Source organism: Rhinatrema bivittatum, chromosome 7, assembly GCF_901001135.1.
Source record: "Rhinatrema bivittatum chromosome 7, aRhiBiv1.1, whole genome shotgun sequence".
NCBI lineage: Eukaryota > Metazoa > Chordata > Amphibia > Gymnophiona > Rhinatrematidae > Rhinatrema > Rhinatrema bivittatum.
The window spans coordinates 236,624,952-236,643,505 of NC_042621.1; the positions used below are offsets into that span (position 1 = coordinate 236,624,952).

At 39.0% G+C, this 18,554-nt stretch overlaps 1 protein-coding gene across 1 annotated transcript in view; it reads right to left on the minus strand.

Annotated features, from left to right (window-relative positions):
* Positions 1-701: 701 nt before the first annotated feature.
* The window catches only part of PWWP2B (PWWP domain containing 2B), a 64,936-nt gene continuing 47,083 nt past the window's right edge, over positions 702-18,554 (minus strand). Inside the window, 1 exon segment of the mRNA XM_029609986.1 lies at positions 702-1,294. The gene's annotated coding sequence lies outside the window, so the exon portion shown is untranslated.

The window sequence follows — 18,554 nt, forward strand, 5'->3', positions numbered from 1 at the left end:
TCCATGTTAATAAAGTTTGGATCTGAAGAAGCAGCACCATTTGTCTGCGAGTAAGGACAGGAGTTAAACTACTGTTAAAGATGTGCATAGGAAATGCATAACAGAAACAGAATACCATGAGCCTTCATTCGCAAATACCCAGAACATTTTCTCCTATTTCAAATAGACCAGTCTTCCTGCCGTTCCTAGTTTGATCATTGCAGCAATGGTCCAGAGGTCAGGAGCTGTGCACCAGGGCTCCTTCCAGAACACTGCATCATGGACTCTGCATATGCCTGCCGGGTGTCACCGTTAATGATGACCTGGCCTCTACCCCCTTCCCCCCAAGGGCTGTGAGTGGTACCTGCACAGCATTCCCTGCTGATTTGGGATGTGGAAGACTTCATCCAGGAAGCAAACTGGACACCCTCCACATGGCAGTCTGTAGCTGAGCCTCTGGACCAGCCCAACAGAATCATCTCTCAATGGAGATTAATTAAATACTAAGTTTACTTGAGATCGCATCAAGCTGCAGAAAAAAACCACATTATTGGCCCTCATTGTATAATACATTGAATATAAAAATCAAACATTTTACAGTTTACATTTTTTTTTTCCAGGGGATAAACAGAATGCTTGCATACATTCATCACACCAGTCAATCTCTTGCTCATATATGAATGGGCATACAGTGCCATTAATTAGCCCAGAGATACAAAAAGGTCATTTAAAAAGCTTTAATGTGTGCAAAAACAGCCAGCCATTCACTTGATTTTTTTTTTCAAATTTTAATTGACACACTGGTGTGAATTGTAAGACATTTATGCCAGTTTCATTCTACTGCAGATCTCTGCTTTTTATTAAGTATTTCTCAGTTAAGTTAAAAGTTCATTGCCCTAACCTAACAATTTTGTGAAATCTATAAAATAAGCAGCAGAAATACAGTTTTGATTTACTGTCAACCTGAAAAGCTAGAATTTCTTAAGTAATAAATACATTCCAAACTTGCAGCATTTACTATTCTCCTAGCATAAAGCGGAAAAGTAGTGCCATGAGAGATTGTATGTCTTATATTAGAAAGTCCTTGAGATTTTCCGGTCTCAGCTGCCCTATCGGACAGCTTGCAAGCCCTGGTCCAGGTACCTGTCACCCTTCAGAAAAGGACGAGCAGTGCGGGCTGACGAGAAGACTCATTCTGCTGTCATGCGCATGGCAGCCTCAAGATTCTCCTGGGGGATGGGGGGAGCGGGAAGCATGTCAGGATGGTTACAGGCAGAGTGAAATGCAGAACAGCTGTGCTCTTATCTTCTGTTACCTTGAAGAAAAAGAAAAAGGCAACGGTTGCTTCAGCAGGCACAGACCACACCAATACTGAACTGTTCGAGGCCTACACAACTTTATAGTCACTTAAATTAAATATTCATTTTTCTAGTTATTAGAGAGAGACAGACAGCTTATGGCTTTATATGGATGATACTCACTGATTTTAATCTACAAACACAACCAAGTCATTTAAAGCACCATTTCCACTACAACAAAAAAAGGCTAGGATATGGTATTATACACTCTTAGGATGTGAAATTTCACCTATTCATGTCTTACTTGCCTAAAAAGCGCAGCACTCGGGGTAAGTTACCAAATCTAAAATAAATACTAAACACAATATAATGTAAAATAACTTCATCAAACAGGCAGCGAGGAGAGGTACGATTACAGGAATGGTGTGATGGTAGATCACAGAGGCGGCGGTGAGGCTCATGAAGACGAAGGGAATGTCTCCCTGGCTAGGTTCATCTTCCCATGGAACGTGGCATGGAAGAGTGGTGGGCTGGCATTCTGATGAAAAGCGAAGGAAATCCAGAGAAGGGAGAGCAAGGGGGGGGAAAAAGGCTTGGAGGCATGGATGAACCGTCAAGAGCAGGAGCTGAAACATTTTCTTGTAGAAGAGAGAGACCCATGACGGCTCCAAAGTTTGCACACTACATCTTTTCTGTTGGCATCTGTGTGTGCAGTGATGCTTTTTCACGGAGAAAAAAGGATTCTTTCTGAAAACAGTGTTCAAGTTCAAATATACGCATGACAATACAAAGAGGAAACAAAATACAGAAAATACATGCTCTGTGCGGCAAAGTCACTGAAACTCACTGGAAGATCAGACAATTTGCAAGTGATTTACAGTTCAGAAAGTGCATGCAGGCATGCATCTTAATGACATTCCTAGAAATGGTACACCATGCCAAGTTTTCACTTTTTATTTGAGTGCAACAAACTGGAACATATTCAGCGTGTACTGTAGAAGGTATGTAATTTGTATACCACCGGAGTGTGTCATTGTCTCTGTTATTTAAATGGGCCCCATCTAAGCTGTAGAATTTATTTACAAAATTTTATAGCCTGCCTGCACCTAAGCTCTAGGCAGCGAACATAAAAACACATACAGTATTAGAGAAATTCCTCAAAACATCAGCTTGTTTCTTGGCTCTGTTGCTTCCTCCTCTGATCTTAAAGTATAAACATTTTTTTTTTAAACACGTTTAAACTTTTTTGGCATAGAGGCAGCCTTTTTTATTTATTTAAAAGATGGCTCAACTGTTCCTCCTCAACCTCCTCTATCATCCATATAAAAAAAAATAAAATAATAATAATAATAATCTCCTTCCCCCAAATCAACTGTTGCACATGAGACCTCGACATCCTGAGGGTCTGGACACCAGACTTCACAATCCAAGCAGATTTATAGTGGTGCACTTTAAAGAATGGATATTTTTCAAAATCACTACACAGTGTTATTTTCCCAGGAATGAAGTAAACGTTTAAAGACAGAAACAGGAGGATCATAACTATTGCCTTTTTTCTCAACTAGGTCTGCATTGGCAGTATTCTTACTTTTAAGGAATTTAATGAAAAACGTGCCCACACTCCAAGCTGGGCTGTGCTATTAGCCATACAAATATTCCAACAGAGCAAACACTCAATGCTTTCAAACATGTAAAAGGAGCATACCTTTTCAGCTCAAGATTTTATTTTAAAAAAAAATGTATCTCTCTTTAAATTATAGAAATGTTTGGCACGCGCACACATAATATTCACCCAGAACTGCTGGGGCCCGCACGGTTGCCAACACAGGCTTTTCAGGTAGCCCGGAGGGATGGCGGAGCAAAGGCTGGGGGAGGTTTCCCAGGCCCCACCAGAGGCAAGAAGCAACCCAAGCTGCAAGCTGGGAGGAGAAAGTTGAGAGCGAGATAGGAGAGAAGTGGAGGCAGGATCAGGACGGCAGCCACGGGCCCAGCATCAAAAAGGCTGGTGAGGTTCACCAAGCCCCCACCAGAGGCAGGAAGCTGCCTGAGGTGGGAGAAAAAGGTGAAAAGAGAGAAGACGGTTGGCTTGGGAGGGGAGTAAAGAGTGTCAGACCGAAAAATCAGAGACCTGCCAACACTGGTAAAAGGATGTTTTTCTCATACTTTGTTCTTGCCTGAGAGCCCATCCCATACCTGTAAAGTGCAATTAAAAAGCACACAATTAAATAACTTAAGACCCATTAAAAACACAATGGATGAAACCGGCTCCCAGAGAAACATTTGTTAAGTGGACAAGTCCATTAATTATCTCATCATTAAGAGGAGCAAACTGTACTAATGTATTTTTAAGTGCTCTTGCTACAATCTAAATATAAAATATCCATTCTTTAAAGTGCAGCAAATGCTACTAGTTCCTGTCACAATTTTATCCTAAAAAGGTAACATTTCCTTATTTATGAATACTGAATACAGTGGATTTTCCACTTAATGCCGGAGAATGTGTCGTATAACCCAAAGTATCAGATCTTCTCCCTTCTTTCTAAGCAGTGTGTGGCATGTTACCTGCGTAACTTTGTGCAGCTGCAGTAATACAAATTCCAGCCAGAATACTGTACTTTGTCAGAACTATTTTAGAGAGATATTTTTAAATCAGTTTTTCAAGTATCTATTGATATAGGCTAATAGTTTATTATTTAAGTCCCTACAGAACAAATATTCAAGCATAAAAGGAAATGATCTTAATTACTAAAAAGGTGAATTTTTTTTTTTTTTACTTCAAATCAAAATTAAGCCACTGAGCCATATTACTAGTTATTATCACATGCAGTATTCTTAAATGCTACATATGTATAAATTACTGATCAATCCTCAGACCTTACTTAGCAGACCACTCAAGAAATATATATTGCTGTATATATATATATATATATATATATATATATATATATATATTCTGTTCCTTTACCTACCGATTACAGCTAATCCTCTCTCTCTCTCTCTCTCAAGAGGTCAAGGTAGTCAATGTACCTAGCACTTTACAGACCAAGTCATTCAGCTGTGTCTCTTATCCTACTCTCTCTCACACACACACTTTATTTTTAAAAATCACCTTGTATAAATCACAGAAGCAGCTTTAACTTGCTGTGTACCAAATTCTGTATTTACCTTGGTATAGAAATTATTTTTAAATGAAGAGAGAATCAATATTTTAGGAGGACAACATACCCACCCAAACTGGCTACACCTTTGTTTACACCCCATATTGTTTTTTTTAAAACACAACGTCTCAAGATATGCCTTAATGCTAGTTTTTTTTTTACCTAGAAGTAAGTGAAATAGCCTGAGCACTTTAGGACAGGATAGATGACAAAAGCCTGCAAGGGGGAATATTTTCAGCATTTTGGCTGGGATCCAGCTGTAGGTAGAGTCTGAGCTATGACACGAGAACAATCTCCTTTTGGCAGAAACTGGGATCCTGTGTAATGACCCGATCTGGAGACCTGATTGCATTACAAATATTGTTAAAGCAGGACAACTGAAGCTATCAAAAAATAGCCACCACCAATGTTTTATATGTAGTAAGGCTGCACTGTAAACATGCGATAAGTCGTTAAATAAAACCCAGATGCATTAATTTTATCAAGTACATTTACAGCAATTTTTGCAGATACTGGGCCAGATTCATTAAGGCTTTTCCCCCATTTTGTGTCTATGGGAAAACCCCTTAGTGAATCAGGTACATTATTATCCACTTCACAGTAATGCTGTGCACTTTTCATATTACACACATATATTATATATCCAGTAGAATTACTGATCACATATTAAGAGCATTTCCTAATTTTTAAACATTGGCTGTATACTTAGATATAATAATTCCACATCCTTCACCTCCTACAGTTATTTCAAATGTTTAACTGGTATGACAGTCAGCCATAAGTCCCTTCAGCAGGAAATTAGCTTTTACATACTCACAGGCCAATGCAAAACTGAGTTCCGCTGAATGTGCCTCCTTACCCACAAATGAACGTACATTTCGTGAGCGTAAACCTTACTGCCGATGCAGCAAGGACTTTTGTGCTCACAACGAGTGCTGCCTAGCGCCATCACATGAAAATCCCATGTAATTGAGGGCATTAAGCAGTATCCCACAATGCAGAGAGGTGCACCGGCTCTAACCCTGATTTCCTGCTCAGAGGTGGAGTAAAATTTCCAGCATTGCTGTGCTGGCTCTTAAAACCAAGGGACAGGAGGGGAAAAAAAAAGTGTTTCCTGCTCTAGCCAGATAGCTGGATAAATCCTGACTTATCCGGCTAAGTTGCAGCAACTAACTGTGGGCAGATAGCCGGATAAGTCAGGATTTATCCAGTTAAGTGGAAGTAGCTATGGGCTTACCCAGGTATCTGGCCACTCAGCTGGATAAGTATACTCCCCTCTCCCCCAGTGATACATGTTTCAAGAGACACCCTTCTCCCAGAGTTAAAGTGTGTGTTAGGCTTGTATTGAATGCACATTTTCCAGTCAATGCGTTTTTTTTCTTTAACTCCCAATGCATTAGCATAGCATTAGATTACTGCATCTGGAGTTTAAAAAAATATATATAATCTGTGCTTTAAAACTGTGCACTGAAATCCAGCACACTGTTTCTTCAAGCACAGATTTTTGCATCAGTCTGTCAGAGAATAGGCATACTTTCAGGATTTTCTTTCATAAACTGTATATAAAACAAGACTACTGACATTTCAGATAGAAAGATAAAGCCCTTATTCGCATTAATGATGGGGTGTAATCATGAGCCAACCTCAACCAGTTCCAGCTGACACCCAAGTTAGGAATCCTGCTGTTTAGATTAGTAGAACAGAGAGGGAGAGAGAGAGAATCAGAAACAACTCAGGAAGAACATTAAGAAACTGGGATAATAAACTTACAGGAAAGAAAGTGTGACTAGTGAAAGACAGAAAATAAATGATACCGCCGTGTAACAATCTCTATATGCGTGCGATATACATAGTTAATACCATTTATTCTCGCAGTCACTCAGTATTTATACCTTCCTGATTATTATAGGTTCATTACTGATTTGAAAATTTTCATATTCCACCCTACTCCGACAAATAGTTAAGGGTAGATTACCACTTTTCAACATAAAACTGTTAGACATACAAGGGCAGATTTTCAGAAGGCCACGAGCATAAAGGCTGGTATGCACATAAGCGCAGGCCTTTCTGAAAGGGGTAGGCCGGGGGGAGTTTTCTGGGCAGGGCGGGGCAGGTTGAGGCTAGAAGCACCCAGTACAGCAGCCATTTGCCGCTGTGCTGGCTCACGCAACTTGCTCCTGCTCCTTTGCAAGAGTAAAAGGTTAATTAAAAAAAAATTAGGGGTAGTTAAGCTAGGGGAAGGAGAAGGGAGGTTAGGGTAGGGGGTTGGGAAGTTCTCTCCCTGTCTGCTCCTTAATTGGAGTGGACTAGGAGGGAACTGGGGAAGGCCCAGATACGTCACCGCGCGTATTTGCAAATTTATATCCCCCTTTGTGCGCACCGACCTGAAAGTTTATAACAACTGTGGTGTAACTTGGACTCTTACTTGCTATTGATTAAACATGTAGCTGTATTTTGTAGCATCTGAAGTGCACAAAGAATTTTTTTTGCCAAACCAACCTACAGCATGTTGCTATAGCCCATAGCACTTAAGGTGATGGCCTGAACAATCATGTGGAAATTATTAGCAGAAAGTACATATTTCAACCTACATATGACTCTCAGCTTGAAAGATGATTTCAATACAGAAAGTGTGAAATTTCATAGAAAGTTGAGAGTTCAGTGACATACCAAGATCCTGGGCCTCTTCAATGACTAATTTCAATGCCCTTATACCAAACAGGAGGGGGGCCTTCAGGAAACTCTGCCAGGCTAATTCAGAGAATTTCTTTTTTCCTAGCATTGAGAGCAAGTTTATTTTGTGCCAACCACCCTTCAACTGCCTAAAGACAAAAGGTAAGAGTATTTATAGCAGTGTCCATAGAGAACCCTCAGAAACAAAAAGCTGGACATCATCTGCATGTATAAATCGATCATTTAACACCAAGGGAGGTCAACAAGATCTCCAGTGGTTGAAGATACAGGTTGAAAACCCCAAGGAGAGGGATACCACTTGGGACCCTCCACCAGGATTGTTCTTCACTCTGAGTTACTCTCACCCCTCCAAAAAAGACTGGAACCATTGATTCACACTCATTTATTCCCAGAGCACAAAGACGGTACAGTAGCAGCTGAGGATCAACAGAATCAAATGCTGAGGAGACAGTGAGAAGTACCAACAATACTGCTCCTCCAAAATCTCTCACACTACAGTGAATCCAATGGGTAAGCCGACAGCATCTCCCGTACTGTGTCCCCCTTTAATCCTGAATTGAAAAGGAACTAACACATTGTGACTGTCCAGGAAATCCGGTATTTGAATTAAAGCATACTTCAAGTTCATTTGACAGTGAAGGGATGTTCCAGATTGGGTGATAACTTGCCAAATCCACTGCATCAAAGGAAGATATTAAGTACTAGATGCACCAGTTATTCTTTTAAGCAACATAGAAACAATGCTCTTGGCATAATATTAACAATCTTTGCCAAATGTCTGACAAATACCGTATATGCTTCAAACTATCCAGAACTCATAAAGGGTAGGGATCAGGTGATCAGTGAATTGATTCATTTCAGCACCTCCATTTTGTGATATTTTTGGATTATTAAATTCAAAGTGCTCGGGATTTATCCATTTGGTAAATGGGTAAAATGGCTCAATATTTAAATTCTTATTTTGGAGCATTTTTTTTTTTTTTTAACATCTATTTTAGTTTCCAGGAAGCATGTCTCCTTCAGTTCAGTTTTTGCATCTGAACACAAAATAAATTTGAAATTATTTTGAAAAACTGCTAAATATCAGTAAGAGAGCTCTGTGGATATACCCAGCTTCTAGCATAATTTTTTTTTTTTTTTTTTTTTTAGTGTTCCCTTCAGTATAGAAAGGGCTGAATAGCAGAAGAAACAGGAAACAGACCTATAATGCTGGAAGTTGCGCAGTCAAATAGCATTGATTGGCAATAACTTGCTATAAGGTTCATTAAATTTATTTTTTTTTTAAGACACCATGACCATTCCTTTTTTTTTTTTTTTTGGCTTTTTGGAACTTTGTAGATTGAAAATGTTTTTATATCTCAGAGTTCAGTCAGACACTTAAAAAAATGGTAAGGAGTTTGTCACCATTCTTAGAGGTGTGCTTGAATTCAACTACTGAAATCTTATTTTGAAGGGGTATATTTTTCTTAATTGCTTTTCTTTTTTTAAAAGGATAATTTGATTGCTTTTTTGTTTCTATGGTAATACAGCTTAGGTTTAGAACAGAAAGGAAGGGGGTTGCCTAATTCTAGTGTTATTTTTCTGTCTTTAGATTTAGTAGTTCAAAGGTAAAGTTTTTGTTTGAAGCCTGGGGAGTTGAAAGGGGATTGCTCTGGATGCTGACTGGGACATCCCAGCTGCAGTGTCTTCTAGAAGCACAGAGATTCAGTATTCTCTGCAAGGAGCATTGTTCCGTGAACTGGTAATGGAACCCAAACAGGAAGGGATGACACTGGATCTATTACTTACCAATGGGGACAGTATATCTGATGTTTAGTGGACAATCATCTATAATCTAATGATCACCAGATGGTGTGGTTCAGTTTTAGAGCACAGGAGATGAAGGTTCATTCAAAGGCCAAGGTACTATACTTTCAGGAAAACTAAATGAATGGGAAAATCTAGGGGAAGATGATGACCAGTGAGCAAAACTAAAATGGGATATTATAAGGGAAACTAACTTTTTTGTTAGGAAAGAGGAAAAAGAGGCTGCTATGGTTTTCTAAAGAAGTGGCGGAAAAGGAAAGAGAGAAAAGGTTAGCGTTCATAAACTACAAGAGATTGCAAAAAGACAAAGACAGGCAACAAAATCAGCAAAAGCTAACAGAATCTGGGAAAGTAGTCAGGAAGGAAAGAAAGAAAGAAAAATAGCAAATACGCTAAAATGCAACAAGACTATTTATTTATTTATTTTAAAGATATGTTAGTGATAGAAGGAAGTGCAAAAGGGACATTGTGAACTCAGAGGTTATGGGGAGAAATATACAGAAGAATATTTCGAAGAGGTAAGGTAAAAATCACAGGATGGCTTCTCCAACCATGTCCCAAAGCAAAGAACATCAAGCAGCACTGTCTGAATTATCAAGAAGATTCCTCACCCAGTAAAAATGTTGCTAGCAGTAATTCATGGCTTTGACAGTTCCTTGGTTTTGATCGATTGTAAATATTACTACCCTTATCATAAGGCTTAGGGGTAACTGCACAGAGTGGCAGTTACTACCCTTGAGAGAAACATGGGAGTATCCTGCACGGAGCACAGGAGATAAAGGGCCGACCAGATGAGCCATCTGGCCCTTTTATGCAGTCACTACTATGTTACTATGTAATATGAAAAAAAACCAAAATTTCTTTACAAATATTTCGGCTCAGTATAGAAGGGCCATGAGCAGGACCATATAAAATGAACACAAATAAGACTAGAAGCAAGGAAAACCTCAATCGATTTTCAGATACGTGTGCTCATAAGGAACTAAACAAAGTAGAAAAGGTAATGGGGCGAGATGGGATACATCTGAGAGTACTAAGGGAAGTCCAGGCAGCTCCAATGGCTGACGTTTTTAATGATTCTTTAGAACCAGGAGTAGTTTTGGAGGACTGGCGGATGTGGTTCCAATTTATAAAAGTGGAAGTAAGGATGAAGCTGGGAACTACAGGCCAGTTAGTCTGACCTCTATGGTGAGCAAATTAAAGGAATCTCTGCTAAAACAGAGGATAATGAAGTTTCTGAAATCCAATAGATTGCAAAATCTGAGGCAGCATGGTTTTACTGGAGGCAGATTTTGTCAAACAAATATAATCAACTTCTTTTATTGGGCGACCAGAGAGTTGGATCAAGTTATTGGGCGACCAGAGAGTTGGATCAAGTGAGAGTGCTAGATGATTTGCACTTAGATTTCAGTAAGGTCTTTAACACGTTTCCGCATAGACAACATATAAATAAATTGACTAACTAGAGTTAGTCAATAGAAAAGTGTTAAATAAATAGAGTGACCAACTGGGTTAGAAACTGGCTGAATGGGAGGCAACAAAGGCTAATGGTAAATGGAGTTTACTCTGAGGAGAGGGGACATTAATAATTGTGTGCCTCAGGAATTGGTCCTTGGACCAGTTCTTTTCAACATTTTCATCAGCGACATAGCAGAAGGATTGTCAGGAAAGATTTGTCTCTCTGTCAATATCATCACAATCTGCAAAAGGGTAGGCAACCAGGAAGGCATGAAAACCTGAAAGAGGGATCTAACAAAGCTTGAGAAATGATCTAGGGTCTAGCAGTTAAGACTTAGTGCTAAAAAAATGCAGAGTAATTTATTTAGGATGCAAAAACCCAAGGAAGAGGTACCGTATTAGAGGTGAAATGTTTCTAAGCATGAAAAAAAGAGCAGGATCTGGGAGTGATTTTATCTGATGATCTTAAGGTGGCCGATAAAGCAACAGCAAAAGCCAGAAAGATGATAGGCTGCATAGGGAGAGGAATAATTAGCAGATAAAGGGAGGCAGTATTGCCCCTTTATAGTTCCCTGGTGAAACTTCATTTGGAATATTGTGTCCAATTATGGAAACCGCACCTTCAAAAGGATATAAACCGATTGGAGTTGGTCCGGAGGGTGGCTACTAAAATGTTCAGTGATCATCATTCTAAAGTAAACAGGGATAAACTCAAATATCTAAATATGTAAAATGTATACATAAGAACATAAGACTTGCTATACTGGGTCAGACCAAAAGGTCCATCAAGCCCAGTATCCTTTTTCCAACAGTGGTCAACCCAAGTCACAAGTATCTGGCAGAATCCCAAGTAGATAGATTCCAAGCTGTTTATCCCAAGAATAAGCAGTGGATTTCTGTAACTCTATCTTAATAATAGTTAATGGACTTTTCCTCCAAGAACTTGTCCAAAACTTTTTAAAATGCAGCTACACTAAAAGCTTTCACCACATCCTCTGGCAACAAATTCTAAAGCTTAATTATCATGGAGTAAAAAAAAACAAAACAAAAAAACCTTATTAGTTTTAAAACCATTACCTAGTAACTTCATTGTGTGTCCCTCTGGTCTTTGTGCTTTTCCAAAGAGTAAACAGCTAATTAATGCTTACTCGTTCCATTCTACTCATTTTATAGAACTCTATCATATCTCCCCTCAGCCATCTCTTCTCCAAGAGTCCTAACCTCTTTAGCCTTTCTTCATAGGGGAATTGTTCCATCCCATTTATCTTTTTGGTTGCCCTTCTATCTTTTTTTAAGAGGTAATGACCAGAACTGCACACAATACTCAAGATAAGGTTGCACCATGGAGCGATAGAAACATTATAATATTTTCTGTTTTATTCTCCATTCCTTTCCTAATAATCCCTATCAATCTATTTGCTTTCTTGGCTGCTGCTGCACACTAAGCAGAAGATTTCAACATATTTTTAATGACACCTAGATCCTTTTCCTGAGTGGTGACTCAATGTGGAACCTTGCCCTGTGCAGTCAATTTCAGTTACTGTTTCCTAAGTACATCATTTTGCACTTGTCCACATTCAATTTCACTTGACATTTGCATGCCCAGTCTCCCAGTTTTGCAATGTCCTCTTGCAATTTCTTAAAATCCTCTTGTGATTTAACTTTGAATAATTGTGTCATCTGCAAATTTGATCACCACACTTGTTCCCATTTCTACGTCATTTATAAGTATATTAAAAAGCCGTGGTCCCAGAACAGATCCCTGAGGCACTCCACTATTTGCTTTTCTCCATTGGGAAAATTTACTATTTAGCCCTACTCTCTGTTTTCTATCTTTTAACCAGTTGCAATCCACAATAGGGCACTCCTCCCTATCCCATGACATTTTAATTTCCTAAGAAGTCTCTCATGAGGGACTGTCAAATGCTTTCTGGATATCCAGAGACACTATAATCCACGTTTATTTATGTCCTCAAATAAATGTAGCAAAAATTTGTGAGGCAAGACTTCCCTTGGCTAAATCCATGTTGGCTTTGTCCCATTAAACTATGCCTATCTATATATGCAACAATTTTATTCTTTATGACAGCTTCTACCATTTTGCCTGGCATGGACATCAGACTCACTAGTCTGTAGTTTCCTGATCATCCCTTGATCCCTTTTTTAAAATTGGCATTATATTGGCAACCCTCCAGTCTTCGGGTACCATAGATGATGTTACTGATAGTTTACACATTTCCAATAGCAGGTCCACAATTTCATTTCTCAGTTCTTTCAGCACTCCAGGATGTATACCATCTAGTCCAGGTAATTTGCTACTTTTTAGTTTGTCAAGTTGCCCTAGTATATCTTCCAGGTTCACTGAAATTTGTTTTCAGTTCCTCTGAATCATCACCTTTGAATATAATTTCTGACATGGGTATATCCCTTACATCTTCCTCAGATATGGTAGGGGAGATATGACAGACATTTAAATATCTCACAGATTTCCATGCAAAGGAGGTGAGCCTCTCAACAGAAAGGAGGCTCTAGAACATGGGATGAGGGTGAAAGAAGGTAGACTCAGGAGTAATCTTAGGATATATATTTCTATATCTATTTCTATATTTCCAAGAAAACCAAAACTTGAAATGATCAAAGTTTTAGATTAATGTCCCAACACAGCATTTAAAAATAACCACAAAACTGGAGCAAATCCAAAAAAAGATAACAGCCCTAAGAGGATATAGATTTTAGTTAACTAACTTTTCTGGTCTTACTAAGAAAATCATAACCAAAGTGACCTTGTATTTGTGTAGCACCACAAGTTTTGTTTGAGATTATTGGTTGCATATCATCAGAATAGGACTCTGTTTCAAAATATGTCATGAATCTTAAGGGTGTCTGAAAAATGTTCCTCTTAGATATTCCGTGCTTTGAATTGACTAATCCCAATTAATAAAATTAATTGGGATTAGTCAACTCAACTCAACAAGTCAACTTTTATTGCAACTCTTGCCATCTTTCCAATCAAATGAAGGGAAAAAAAAGTGAAATTTACAAGGGCCTTGCAGTAAACACACAAGACACAGAATTTAATGTAAGCTTTCAATACAACTATTCCAAGTGTTTTTCACAACAGTTAGATGCTCAGAATTTTAATAGGAGATCATTGTTACACACATGCTGGTAAGAAAAGGGAGAGAGACATGAAAGTTCAAAATGGGATTCTGTACTGCACTATCAAGAGAACAGGTGTACACGCTGGACAAAAAACCATTTTAAACCACGCTAGACAAAAAAACATTTTAAACCATAGTTTAAAAAAAAAAGTCAATTTTCTGATGTATGGGTTGGACATAAGAAACCTTCAACCTATACATCAAGCCCACAAATATATAATCTACTCTTGCATTCACCTAAAATATAAAAAGGAAACATTATAAAAACATCTTGTTTTAGAAAAACAGATTGCACTCATCCCCCCAAACATACCATTTATTTATATTTAAAAAAAAAAAAAAAAAAAAAAAAAGCAATGAAAATGCAGTCCCTGCATGAATAAATATTTCAATAATACAGCTCTTACAGTGCATACACGACCTTCTGCATGAAAATAAAATGATTTACATATTTCTCTCTCTGTTTAAAGCATGTGTGCGCTTTAGGCTGGTTTCCAAGAATAAGCAAAGGTACTCAAACACAGCACTGAGATATTTATATATATTTATTTTTTTTTTTATAGCTTTAAATTTTTATTCTAATCAATGCCTGAATAAGATTGTGGTCAGTCATGTATTAAACTGCCAGAAGAGCTCAAAAGAGAATTGACAGTCTCAAGCTATTCTGGGGTGATTTTTTCCATATCAGCATCAAGGGACAACACTGAATTTAAAAAACTTAACACAAAATATCGGTTTACAAATTTTAAATAAGAAACTCAGTGCTATCATACTAAAAGAATGTTGCATAGTAAAAGAAATAATTCCTAAAATGATCATGCTATGCAAATTACATGACTTCTAACACCAATCAAATAATTTTAACTTTATTTTTGTAAGAATTGTAATAAAGAACATTTCTGAAAAGAAATACAGACAGAATAATAATATTCTGCTGTAAGAGAAAGGCAGTGATGATCCCCTTGTACAGGGCCTTGATGAGGCCTCACCTGGAATACTGTGTTTAGTTCTGGAGACCGTATCTCCAAAGGGACAGAGACAGGAAGGAGGCAGTCCAGCGAAGGGTGACCAAAAAGGGGGATGGTCTTCATAAATGACTTATGAGGAGAGTTTGAAGAACCTAAATATGTATACCCTGGAGGAGAGGAGGAGCAGGGGTGATATGGTAGAGACTTTCAGATACTTGAAAAGCTTTAATGATCCATGGTCAACAACAAACCTTTTCCATTGAAAAAAAAATAAAAATCAGTAGACCCAATGTCAGGAAGCATTTCTTCACAGAGAAGGTGGTGGATCCCTAGAATGCCCTTCTGGAGGAAGTAGTGAAGACTAAAACTGTGAAGGATTTCAAAGGGGCATGGGATAAACACTGTGGATCCATAAAGGCTAGAAGATGGGAATGAAGAGAAGAGCCATGGGGGTGGCTTGCTGGAATGGAGGCTATCATCTGGTAATTACTACCCTTACTCAAAAAGCTTTCACACGGTTAATGCAACTCCAACATTGCTTTCTGATTCAACTGCAAGGGGAAATGTGGAAAAGAGGATTTGCATTCAGACAACAATCAACAAGGACTGAACTACACAGTCTGGATAAACAAATAAGTGTGGGGGTAGCTTGCTTATTGCGGCAGTTACTACACCCTAAACCGCCTGATACTTCACTTTGAATGCATTATACAGCGTTGCTCTCTGTTTCAACGGCAGGGAGAAACGGGGAAAACAGGATTTACTTACAGACAACATCCAACAAGGCATTGATCTGTGCAGTCTGGGTAAACAAGCATAGGGGTAACTTGCTTGATGCGGCGGTTACTACCCTTAACCATTAAGCCTTATGCTCACCTTTGATGCAACTCCAACATTACTCTCTGCCTCAATGGCAGGGGGTGGCAGGAAATTTGAATCAAAACAGTTACCAACAAGGACCCTGAACTTGGTGGTCGGTGAAACAGATAAGTATGGGAAAATAAGTGTGGGAGCTTGCTGGGCAGACTGGATGGGCCGATTGGTCTTTTTATACCATCATTTCTATGTTTCTATATGCTGATTTATTGGTTAGGTATGTAAACCATTTTGGGCAACCTTATTTAGGCCAGGATTGCTGTATAGAAAATCAAACACACACACACTTGTCAAGCATTCAGAATGCACTCATTACTACATTAGCTATAACATGATAATTTAAAGATATGAAATATGTTAACTTTATTTAGACAGACTGTATAAATGCTATATCTATCATGAAATAGCAGTGACTGAGGAAAAATTATAGGAATCTCTGTAGGGTATAATATTCTATTGGTTTCCAGTTTTTCTTAGATCCAGTGTTGTCTGTAAGTATTAACATTTATGAGCAGTCAGGTCAACCTTTTGTCTAAATAGTCAAGTGTAGGACCTGAGTTACAGAATATGGATGATCTCTTTTGGACATTTTGGCTTAGATAGAGATCCTGTATAATATAGTGGGGATAAGGGGAGGGGTCTAATGTCCTGCTACGGGACACTACTGGAGACACAAGATTCACATTCAGAAGCATTTAGACAGATAACTCTGAAGTTATCTGGCTAAATGAATATTTGGGTACTTAGCTGGTATAGTCAGCTAGAAGTCCAGTCTGGCAGCCCTGGTGCTGCCTTGGAGGAAGATGGACACCTGGTCGAACAGCATTACCCTGGTGTGACAGAAAGTGATCCTGAAGCAAGGACTTGAATTTCCAGTTGATGCATTGTCCTCTCGTACCAAGGTTAAGTCTCCCAGGGCTACTGCCCAGGAAGGAAGGGTTAGGTCAGCAGTCATAATCGGCACTTTGATTATTACAATAGCTGGGTGGCTGGTGGACATGAGGATCACCCGGTAACTTGCCTGCCTGATGCGAAGTGGTGGACCTCAAGCATCACCCAGATAGGATTTTAGACTATGCTGGGGAGGAACCAGCTGTCATGGTACATGTGGGCACCAACATAGGAAGATGCAGGACGGAGGTTCTGGAAGTCAAATTTAAGAGTTTAGATAGAAAGTTGAAATCCAGAACCCCAAAAGGTAGCTTTCTCTGAAATGCTCCCTGTTCCACATGCAGGTCCCCAGAGGCTCCGGAGTCTCAATGCGTGGATGAGATGATGGTTCAGGGAAGAGGGATTCAGTTTTGTAAGGAACTAGGCAAACCTTTGGGGAAGGGGGGGGGGGGGGGATGGAGTCTTTTCCAAAAGGACAGGCTCCATCTTAACCAGGGTGGAACCAGTCTGCTGGCATTAACCTTTAAAACGGATATAGAGCAGTTTTTAAAACTAGAACAAGGGGGAAAGCTGACAATCACTCAGCAGCACATGATATAGAAGGAGGTATCTTTGAAGGATACTAGTGAAGCAGGAAAGTTAGGGCATCCCAACACAGAGGTTCCAATAAAAGCAAAAGTAGTCCATGGGCCTATAAGCAAAGAATCACCTAGGCTAAGATACCAAATTATCCCTGTCAACTGAAAATTTGGTTGTTAATACAAACAAAAACACACACTTTGAAATATCTGAATGCCAATGTCAAATGTTTAAGATGGGAGAGTTAGAGTGTACAGCAGTGTATGATGAGGTAGACATAGTTGGCATCTCAGACACCTGATGGAAGGAGGATAAACCAATGGGACAGTGCTATACCAAGGTACAAATTATACTGCAATAAGGAGGATCAACTTGGTGGGAGGAGTGGCACTTTATGTCCTAGATGGCATAGAGTCCAACAGGATAAAGTGCATACAAGAGACTAAATGCACAGTAGAATCTTTATGGGTAGAAATCATGTGTTGATTGGAGAAGAGTATAATGATAGGATTATACTACCATCCAATGGCCAAAATGATAAGACAGATGATAAAATGCTAAGAGAAATTAGGGAAGCTAATAATTTGGCAATGCAGTAATAATGGGAGATTTCAATCTCTCCAATTTTGACTGGCTAAATGTAACATCAGGATATGCTAGAGAGGTAACGTTCCTGGATGGAATGAATGACTGCTTCATGGAGCAATTGGTTCGGAAACTGACAAGAGAGGGAGCTATTTTAGATCTAATTCTTAGTGGAATGCTGGATTTGGTAAGAGAAGTAACAGTGGTGGGGCCACTTGGCAATAGTGATCATACACCTTGAATACTGTGTACAGTTCTGGTCACCACATCTCAAAAAAGATATAGTTGCGATGGAGAAGGTACAGAGAAGGGCAACCAAAATGATAAAGGGGATGGAACAGCTCCCCTTTGAAGAAAGGCTGAAGAGGTTACGGCTGTTCAGCTTGGAGAAGAGACGGCTGAGGGGGGATATGATAGAGGTCTTTAAGATCATGAGAGGTCTTGAAAGAGTAGATGTGACTCTTATTTACACTTTCGAATAATAAAAGGACTAGGGTGCATTCCATGAAGTTAGCAAGTAGCACATTTAAGACTAATCAGAGAAAATTCTTTTTCACTCAACGCACAAAGCTCTGGAATTTGTTGCCAGAGAATGTGGTTAGTGCAGTTAGTGTAGCTGAGTTCAAAAAAGGTTTGGATAAGTTCTTGGAGGAGAAGTCCATTAATGGCTATTAATCAAGTTGACTTAGGGAATAGCCACTGCTATTAATTGCATCAGTAGCATGGGATCTTCTTAGTGTTTGGATAATTGCCAGGTTCTTGTGACCTGGTTTTGCCTCTGCTGGAAACAGGATGCTGGGCTTGATGGACCCTTGGTCTGACCCAGCATGGCAATTTCTTATGTTCATTTATGATCGAATCTGAATTAATGACTGTAAGGGGGACAATAAGTAAATGTACAGCTCTAGCACTAAACTTTCAAAAGAAGACTGATAAAATGAGCAAGATAGCTAGAAAAAAAGGTACAGCTACAAAGGTTAAGAGTATACAACAGGTGTGGACATTGTTTAAAAATACCATCTTATAAGTGCAGTCCAGATGTATTCCTTACATTAAAAAAGGTGGAAGGAAGGCAGCATGGTTAGGCGAAGTGAAAGATTT